We start from the raw sequence: 10,502 nt of genomic DNA, 5'->3' as shown, positions 1-10,502 counted from the left end.
TGGGCAGGAAACCAAAACCAAAGACAATGATGATGATGGCACATTGGTTCCAATTGGCCCTAAATTAATATTATAACTTGGAGATTCCCTCGTATAATTAGAAAAAATCAAGAAGATCATGGTTGTAAACACACACAGGTATATATATATATAATGTTTTTCATAATGCAAAATTTTGAACAGCAACCTAATTCTTACTAGTGCTCCCCAGTTTTCAATTGTTTACACTCTAGTGATTATTTATAAAAAAAACTCTCAATAGGATATGTATAGTCATAAGCACCACGCCCTAATTTTTTGCTTTGTCAAACAAAAAATGCTTGTTAGTTTTACTGTTGACATCTTGATCATGCTGACTCCACCATTCAGTTCATGGCTGTCTCCATGCAAGTGAAAAATTGAGCCTTGGAGGTACATGCCATTAGTAACAAGAATGGGAACCAAAAGGTCGCAGAAATTAGCTGAGTCGTGATAACGGCAGGCATTAGGGTATGGATTGGCCAACTCCAGTTAAGAGAGTGTCTTGGGTCAGTTTCCCCGGAAACAGGTGTGACACAACTTTATGAGCAAGATATCTATCTATGGCATGTTGTGGGTTTGGTTCCAGACCACCACCATAAACTGAATATCATAATGAAGCAAGTCACCAAGATTTTTGGCTTCCCAGTGCATATCGAAGTTCTGTTTGTATTATTTTTTAGTCTATTAAGAGCACAAAAGTATTATGTCTAATAAAATAATTAAGTACCTTAATTTCAAAATATTTTCCTACTGAGAAATGTTAATCATTGTCTGAACCTTCACAGAGCATAACCTTTCAGCTGCTAGTGTCCTGCCTCAATGCAGATGGTTGCTGACTGGTAAGGGTGGAGGTTGTGAAGGTTGGTGGTGGCTGAGGCAGTTCTTACAACAACACTAGAAGAAAAGTTTGCTGCACCTATTGACTCCCAGGTAAATGGTTGGAGCATTTCATTGTTAGTTGCAGGATTCCCAAATTATATTGCTGGCACACTAAGACACTACGCGTAGTGTTAGCAAGCCCCACATATGCCTAAATTTCTTTCTATCAGCTCTGTAGCCCTTCACTTTTGAACGAAGCAAACCTCTAATTCTAAACATTTGAAGAATTCTCCAATCTGAAAGGAATAAAACACTACACACACACACACACACACACACACACACACACACAGTAGAGAAAATAACAACAGACCCAGAATGCATTAAAAAGGACCACATAAAAATACCAATTAATGATTTCTCAGAGAAATGGGAAGATACTTCACTAAAATAAATAGATGTAGTGGAAATAAGCAGAAACAAAGTTTGGCTGGCAGGAAGAGAGATTTCAGAAAATCTTTTAAAAATGAAACAGAAAAGCAAGTAACAGGAAACTGATAGCAGGGGGAGGGTGGGAGGAAGAGCTGAAAGATCAATCTATGGTATCCAATTTCTAAATAAGAAAGATCCTAGAAAGAAAAAATGAGAGATGAAAGACAGAAATTAGCAAAAGCATAATTAAAGATAGGTCTTCAAATCTGAAGGACATGAACCTTGTTTGAAAGAGGTGAAATTTCAAGACAAAAAAGAAAATTATACGCACCCCAATGCATATCACTATAAATTTTAGAGTATCAGAAATAAGGCCATCATTCCTAAAATGTTTTTCAGAAAAAAAAAAGTTACATTTCTCAGTAGCAAAATCAGATAATAGAAGACATAAATACAATTCCTCCAAATATGTAAATGTTTATTTAAAACTCATAGTGTAAGCTTATTTTATTGAATTGTGAAACTTTTTTATTTACAAGGGCAAATAATATTTACACCATACACCTCCTTTTAAGAAATCTTAGAGGTAATATTAGCAAGATGGCAGAACAGAAGTCCTATACTATCCTTCCTCCTATGGACATACCGATGCAACAGCATTACACAGATCAATTTCTTTTCTGATAAATTCAAAAATTAGGTGAGAGGCTCTTGCATCCCAGGCAGATGCAAAACCATTCACATCAAAACTGGTAGGAAAATTAGAGACATCGTCTCATCATAATCCTTACCTCTGACAGTGAGCCAGATGATCAGGAGGAAACCTCTAGCTCTTACCTTATTCCTCAGGGAGAGAGAGCTAGATTGCATATCCAACTTAACTTTTCCAGGTGCTACCTGAAGGACTGGGCTTTTGTCTTGCCTGTCTAGGAGCATTGGCTGGGTCTGGCACAGTAGGCCCCTGGGACTGCAGAGAATAAAGGTTGTGGTTAAAACGAGTGCATGGGCACTCACTACAGTTTGTTTCCCTGGCTTAATGCAGAGTGAATGAGCATTAACAAAACAAAACAAAAAATGTTCCAGCCCAGCCGGCAAGGCTCAGTGGTTGACCATTGGCCTATGAAGTAGGAAGTCACAGTTTGATTGCCAGTCAGGGCACATGCCCGGGTTGCAGGCTTGATCTCCAGTGTAGGGTGTGCAGGAGGCAGATGATCAATGATTCTCTCTCCTCATTGATGTTTCTCTCTCTCTCTCTCAAACCAATAAAAATATATTAAAAAAATGTTTTAGCTTCTCCCTGAGGAAGGAAAGACTTGGCCCACATGTCAAATGTTCTTTTTCAGGAGTTGCCCAAGGAACAGGATTCTGTCTCACCTTGCTTGGCACATTGATGGGACTGGTCATATTTTAGACATCTGCGAGCCTCAAAGAAGGAAGACAGCAGTTTACACTCCCATGAAGGTTGGAAAGGCCCACAGAAGCACTGGCCAAGGTGATTGGTGAGAGTCTTATCCTGTATAAGGCCAATACACAAATGTTCACAGCAGTTTTATTCATAATTGCCCAAACTCCGAAGCTATTATGATGTCCTTCACTGGGTAAATGGATAAGTAAACGATGGCATATGCAGACAATGGAATATTGTCTTATGCGGAAAAGAAATAAGCTATCAAACCATGAGAAGATATAGAGAAACCTTAACTGCATCTTACTAAGTGAAATAAACCAATCTAAAAAGGCTGAATACTATATGATTCCAACTACTTGACATTCTGGAAAAGGCTTAGAATACATGTGTAAAACATCGTACAAAACAGAAGCAGAATATACTTTCATCTCGGGAACACATGGAATAGTTTCCAGATAGATTATATGTTAGGTCAAAAACAAGTCTTAATAAATTTAAGAAGCTTGAAGTACTTTTCCAAGCACAATGGAAGGAAACTACAAGTCAATAGCAAAAGAAAAGCAGAATAACTCAGTCTCAGGATTAGTCTCTTGAAGTAGAGAGAGGCAAGCATTCTCTGTTGGGTACTGTCCCAATTTCTGACTCAGAATCCATGAGTAGAAACAACAGTTGCTTTTCATCACTAAATGTTGAGCGTTAAGTTGCCAATTATAGTAACTAGATCGGGTAAGTGACATAATCTCTCTGTGCTTTTGATTCCTCATCTATAAAATGGGCATAATAATACCTCATAGGCATGGTAAGAATTTCAAAGTACACAGAAGGAATTTAGAGAAGGCCTGGAAATTCTAAACTCTTTATTGTAATGGTAGCTGTTGTTGTTATTGTTATTATTAATATTATTCATCTTCTGAAAAAACCTTTAGCTAGGAAGCAACACAAGTATCTGAAGTGCTGCCTATAACAATATGCTGCTAAGGGTACTGTATTATAAATCTTAGCAGAAATTACACAAATCTTACTGGTGACCTTGTTGCCATACTGAGCAAACAAGCCAATTTTATGTCTTCTCTTTTGGCTTCAGATTATATGACATATGTGTTTCTACAAAAAGAGAAAGAGAGAGAGAGAGAGAGAGAGAGAGAGAGAGAGAGAGAGAGAAAGAGAGAGAGAGAGAGAGGTTGATTTGGTTTTTGTTGTTTTGTTTATTTCTTTTTTTAATTTAAAGAAAAGCAGTTGAATAATCCATAATTAATACAATTACATATTGGTGGCAGCATGTGAGTAAGGTAAATCATGTCTGTTACATGAGGAATTAGATAGAAAATGTTTTAAAACTATAAATCAAAGTATAGTAGTTGAGTTATATTTTTAGAGATGATATTTTTTAAAATCATTACAAATAAACCCTCAGTTAATGTTTGTTGACTTTAGAAGTACTGAGGGCGAGCACTGGTGGTTTGGGAGAAAAAGGGAACCATTTTATTTTATTAAAAGCTCTTCAGTACCATTTTATTGTTATATTATACATTAGTAACTTTGACTTAAAAGTTAAAGTTCTTTTTAAAATAAAAATATTTCCAAGAGCAGAAGTCCTTTTGCTTCAGGCTAAAATTACCAGAATTTTTATAGAGAAGAGTAAATATCTAAACAGTTATTCAGTAAAATAAAGTGGCTTTCTCTGACGATATGAAAGGCTGCCCACAGTAATACATGAAGGGCTATCCAGAAATCATAGCAATATCCAAATAAAAATATCAAAATCTCTTAAAAGTACCTCCAATATCCATGCTAAAATTCTAAATGGAATCCTATATTAAAAGAATGGACATTGTAACATTTGCTTCTACAAGCATGCATGTTTGGAATAGATGCAAAATCCTTAGAGATGCTCACATCTTCAGATTCTCACCATCCTCCAGAAAAAATGGTTTAAAATAAAAGACAAAAATATTCTGAATTAAATTTTCAGGGACATATAGTAGGAAACATCCAAAAATATGTATGTCATTCTTAATCTTGAAGGCAGCCAGAGAAAGCAATGGAAAGAAGATTAAATTGAATGTGTGGGATTCAAATTATGGGAATGCAAATTGGACATACTTGAATAACTCTAAGTATAACAAGCTAATTTGGTGTTCCTTATGTAAATAAACTTAAACAAATTGCAGACTTGCAAAGAAATCAAGCTTCATAGCTGCAAAATCTCACATCAAAACCACAAATATTTTAGGTAGATTTGCCCAATAGCATCCAAGAAGATAAAATCTTCAATGCTTATGTAATCATAAACTCTACACTATAAAGAACTGTTTGCCTAAATGGAAGTTAGAAGTATGCATTAATAAAAAATGTTATTAGAAAATCTGTCTACTTCTAAGAGCTTCTTATTTTATTTTCTCATATGGCATAATAAGAAGAGCTTTTCCAAAACTTTTAATTTTTGCCTGGTATACCACTACTTTTTGCCTTGCCTTTTAGTTAACATCTGTTATAATTACTTTTATTATAAAAAAAAAATTCCTCTTGGATACTGCTTTTTAAGACTCTGAATTCATAAGGTATTCAACATTTAATAACATAGTAACGTAAAGGTATGTTTTTGTTGTTTTGTTTTTAGTAGAAGCTATTTTATTTAAAAAAATTATTTATGTAAGCATGCTACAAGATATTTGGGATGTAAATTCTTCCCAGAATGATCATGCTGACTCCATCATTCAGATCATAGTTGTTTCCATGGAAGTGAAAAGTTGAGCCTTGGAGATACATGCCATTGGTAGCAAGAATGGGAGCTAAAAGGTCACAGAAACTAGCTGAGTCGTGATAACATAGGGCATTAGGGTATGGATTGGCCAACTCCAGTTAAGACAGTGTCTTAGGTCAGTTTCTCTAGAAGCAGACTGTGACACAACTTCATGAACAAGATATTTATCTATGACATGTTGTGTGTTTGGTTCCGGACCACCACAATAAAGCAAATACTGTAATAAAGCAAGCCACCAAGTTTTTTGGTTTCCCAGTGCATATCTACAAGTTATATTTACACTATTCTGTAGTTTATTAAGAATACAAAAGTTTTATATCTAAGAAAATAATGTAAATATCTTAATTTTAAAATATTTTCTCTACTGAGAAATGTTAACTATTATCTGAGCCTTCACTAAGTATAACCTTTTAGTTGATAGTGTCCTGCCTCAATGTAGATGGTTGCTGACTGATAAGGCTGGTAGTTGCTGAGGGTTGGGTAACTGAGGTAGTTCTTACAGTAAGACAACAATAAAATTTGATCCACCCATTGGCTCTTCCTTTCACAAATGATTTTTCTATAGCATGTGATGCTGTTTGATAGTTTTTTTTAGCCACAGTAGAACTTCTGTCAAAGTTGGAGTCAATCCTCACAAATCCTGCCACTGCTTTGTCAACTAAATTTATGTAATATTCTAAACCTTTTGTTGCCATTTCAACAATCCTAATAGCACCCTCACCAGGATTTGATTCTGTCTCAAGAAACTACTTTTTTTTTGCTCATCCATAAGAAGCAACTCCTTATCCATTTAGGTTTTATCATGAGACTGCAGCAATGCAGTCACATCTTCAGACTCCACTTCCAATTCTAGTTCTCTTCCTATTTCCACCACATCTGCAGTTACTTAAATAATTCCACTGAATTCTTACATTATAAGACTTGAAAGCAGATGCTATGTTAGCTGGTATTGAAACAAAATTAGTCTTGTTGTCCATATCCATCAGAGCTCTTGGGTAGCCAGATGATTTGTCCATGAGCAGTCATATTTTAATAGGAATCTTTTGTTTTCTCAACTAAATATTTACTTAAAGTATTCAGTAAACCATGCTGTGAACAGATATGCTGTCATCTAGGTTTTGTTTTTTTGTTTATTTAGCACAGGCAGAGTAGATTTAGCATAATTCTTAATGGCCATAGAATTTTCAGAATAGTAAATGAGCATTGGCTTCACCTTAAAGTCATCAGCTGCATTAGCTCCTAACAAGAGAGTCAGCCTGTCCTTTGAAGCCAGGTACTGACTCCTCCTCTCTTGCTATGAAAGTTTTAGATGGCATCTTCGTCCAAGATAAGGCTGTATTCCAGTAACGGTAGGCAGATTTAGTATTATGGTTTGAGGAAAACTAGTTTTCAGGTTTCATACTAACCTATGAGATTTTTTTTTTTTTTTTTGCCCAGACTCTCAATTCTAAAAGAGCAGTCTATATTCACCACCTCAGAAAAAATAGCAAAATCACCTTTCATTACACCTGGTTAGAAAGGCAACCATGATTATGCATAAATTAAAAATCCTAATGGTACTTTCTAGAAACAACTTGTATGAACACATGCCACATGAACATATGTACTTGTTAAATTTCAGGATAATATAAAAGTAAAAAATAGTAGTCTGGATGATTACATAGAACTGAAAAAGTTCTCTGTAGATTGAAAGATCGAAAAAGATGCCCTCAACCAGACAATGCTATTTAACACATTAAAATGTCAAATTCTACATTTAGGTTCAAAGAATCTTTTGAATCACATAGAAAAGTCACCGCATTTGGTTAATTACAAGTTCACAATATGAACCAAGAGTGGAACAACCCATCTCCTAGGAAGATGATAACCTTAGCTGAGACTGGGTTAGCAGTGTTCAGACCTTAAAAGGGATTGTTCCTTTGCACAGGTTAAATCATATCTAGGTCATTCTATCAATCTTTGTACACAAAGATTTTGAAGGACAAAATGAAAATATAGTGTTCAGTAAAGAACAACTAGAATGGCAATTCTTTTTTAAACTATAAGAAATAGCCTCGTCTGTGTGTCTGCTCAGTGGTTGAGTATCCACCTATGAACCAGGAGGTCATGGTTTGATTCCTGGGCAGGATACATGCCCAGATTGCAGTCTCGATCCCCAGTGTGGGACACACAGGAGGCAACCGATTAATGATTCTCTCTCGTCTTTGATGTCCCTATCTCTCTCCCATTCTCTCTGAAATTAATAAAAGTATATTTTAAAAAAATACAAAATCTATACTATCTATAACTTAATATGCATCACTGATTTTTATCTAATACCTACCAAACCCAGACATACATGACTCCAAAACTTACAGCAAATAACAAAAACAGAAACCAGATTCACTTACAGTTAATAGGGAAAAATGTCTTTATCTAACACATGTAATATTGGCTTTTTAAGGGGAAAATTTGTTTAAAAAATAAAAATAAATAAGCAAAAATATTTGTGGGCTTTAGTTATAGAAGGAAGAGAGACATTGTAATATATAATGCAGGAAAAAGTTTGTATCAGATTTTACAGGGTATTTTCCTTACTCGTTCTTCCTAACAGAAAAACAATCAGTCGGCAATGGGTTGCATGAACATGCTGTTAGAAAACGAAAAGTTGACGTTTGAATCCAGGCCAAGATATAATAGATTCACCTTAGATATTTACTCAGGATTTACAAAAGTTTATTTTAAGGTTAAGAAACTTGCATACAAGTTTTTAATCAAAGTTTACTTAACTTTGATAATACATATACATAAAATACCAAAAATTAAACCCATGATTGGACAAATATAGTACCTTTAAAGTTACATAAAAAAATTTAATAATGCCTTAGCATTAATCATAGCCCATTTTAAACACAAAGAGCTTCAATTTATGTTAGTTTTAGTTCCTGTGACCTAATGGATTTCCTTAAGAGAACTATATTGAATAGTTTCTTCCTAATGCTAGGAATATAGCTATATAATTAAGAAAACTTGAAAAGTTTTATTTTTACCCACAGAACATCTTCCAGTTATATTTAAATAATTCATCCTTCCTTTAACCGGCAATATTACCTGTTAAAAACTAAAAAAAAAAAAATTTGTTTATATTTTTGACATTTCATTTTTTATTTGTACCAATATATGAAATTATATTTAAAGGAGACAATAAATAAACTTGCACAGGAAAAAGTAAGAAAAAAATTAGCAAACAAAATTGCAATTTATAAAGGTTCAATAAGAGTGGCTGAAAAATGAATACATTTAGATGAACACTTTTCTTAGGATGTACGTTGGAGTGTGTGCTGTAAAAACTTTTCTGGAAGGCATTTTGACAATAAGTATAAAGAGAGTTCATGTGTATATACTCAATGATTCCACCCCTAGGATTTTATCCAAAATAAATAAGTATGCCACAACGTTTATTCAAACCTCCTCATAAAAACTGAAACAAGTTAAAGGGACATGAGTATTGTTTTTTTAAATATACATAATCATATAACCAAAGAATAATGCATAATTCAGCTGTTGGTTAACATGAAAAGGATATTCAATTGAAAAAAACCTGGTTATAGAAGAACACATGTAACGTGAACATTTTTATATGCTCAGGAAAGGTAGTATGGAAAAGAATCCTAACTATTAACAATGATCATGGCTGAGTTTGGGAGTAGGGAATGGACTTGCAGGTAAGCAGCTTATACAGTCTTTCAAAAATATTTATAAAAAATATTTACTGTTACATTAAACTACTAATTTTCTAGCTTTATAATATAAAGATAAAGCTGATGATTTTAAAAGTTCTATGAAATTGTTTCTAAAGTAGTTTATTTTAAAATGTATTTTTAAATCACTGTAAGCCAGCGGTTTTCAACCTGTGGGTCGCGACCCCTTTGGGGGGGTCAAACGACCCTTTCACAGGGGTTGCCTAAATACATCCTGCACATCAGATATTTACATTACGATTCATAACAGTAACAACATTACAGTTATGAAGTAGCAACGCAAATAATTTTATGGTTGGGGGTCACCACAACATGAGGAACTGTATTAAAGGGTCGCGGCATTAGGAAGGTTGAGAACCACTGGGTCTAAGCAAAGTAAAATATCCCCAAAATATTAATGAGTATGTTCCTGCCATATAGTCCCAAAGGTGCTAAATCTTTTGCTGCCATCTGCTGGAATGTGCTTACTAATGCATGTTGCGAGATTTCCTTCCCTCTGGGAAAAAAACTTTCCAAAGGATGATGATAATGATAATAATAATAATGATGATGATGATGATAATGATGGAATTCGAACATGAGAGCAACGCAAAATAAAAATTAGTTTTTGTGAATAGTGTTGAAATTTTGTTTTATTCTCGTCAACTAACATTGGATTCTGGCCCTTCTTCCCTTGAAAATCCTGAAATAAATGACCTTTTACAAGGAAATTTCCTACTGATGCCTGGGCTTTCTTCAATACTAGATTTAATTCCACAAAAACTCATAAAGTTTTTGTGCCAAAACATGTAAATTAGTGATTTTTCTTTTCTAACTCGAAACCAGATTTGTCTTAAACGGAAGGAGCACAAAGCAGGAAGGGGCCAAGCAATCTTAAACAGATGAATGAAAGGGGGAGATTAACATGGAATAAATGACACATAAAAATACCTTTTGCAGCGTATGCTACTGATCAGGGAAGAAATAAAATACTAGATCAACTCCTTAAGTAAGAACAATGTGGTTTTTGTATATACAAAACATGATTAAAAACAAAGATTTCTTAAAACCACAATAATATAAGAGTCTATGTAACAAATGAGTCTTGTCTGGGACATTTCACAGGTGAACATAATATATTTTCAAACTTACCTGAATCTCAAGATGTTATCATATCTATATACATAAAAGGCTAATATGCTAAGTGTCCCTCTGACTGTCCCACTGGCCCCTATGATGAGCACTGACCACCAGGGGGCAGACGCTCAATGCAGGAGCTGCCAAGCTGCAGTGACTTGGCAGTGGAGGTTCTCGGATGACCCACCCTGAAACAGCCACC

General features: G+C 34.6%; 2 long non-coding RNA genes across 2 annotated transcripts in view; both read right to left on the bottom strand.

Annotated features, from left to right (window-relative positions):
* Positions 1–294, bottom strand: part of LOC107184254 — a 14,530-nt gene extending 14,236 nt beyond the window's left edge. Inside the window, exon 1 of the long non-coding RNA XR_001515083.1 lies at positions 284–294. This is a non-coding gene — a long non-coding RNA (uncharacterized LOC107184254). The remainder of the gene's footprint in view (positions 1–283) is intronic.
* The window catches only part of LOC107184257, a 90,135-nt gene that overhangs the window by 72,421 nt on the left and 7,212 nt on the right, over positions 1–10,502 (bottom strand). The gene's annotated exons all lie outside the window — the stretch shown is intronic.

This window comes from Myotis davidii, unplaced genomic scaffold, assembly GCF_000327345.1.
Source record: "Myotis davidii unplaced genomic scaffold, ASM32734v1 scaffold392, whole genome shotgun sequence".
Lineage (NCBI taxonomy): Eukaryota > Metazoa > Chordata > Mammalia > Chiroptera > Vespertilionidae > Myotis > Myotis davidii.
This window is presented reverse-complemented; position numbering and strand designations above follow the sequence as displayed.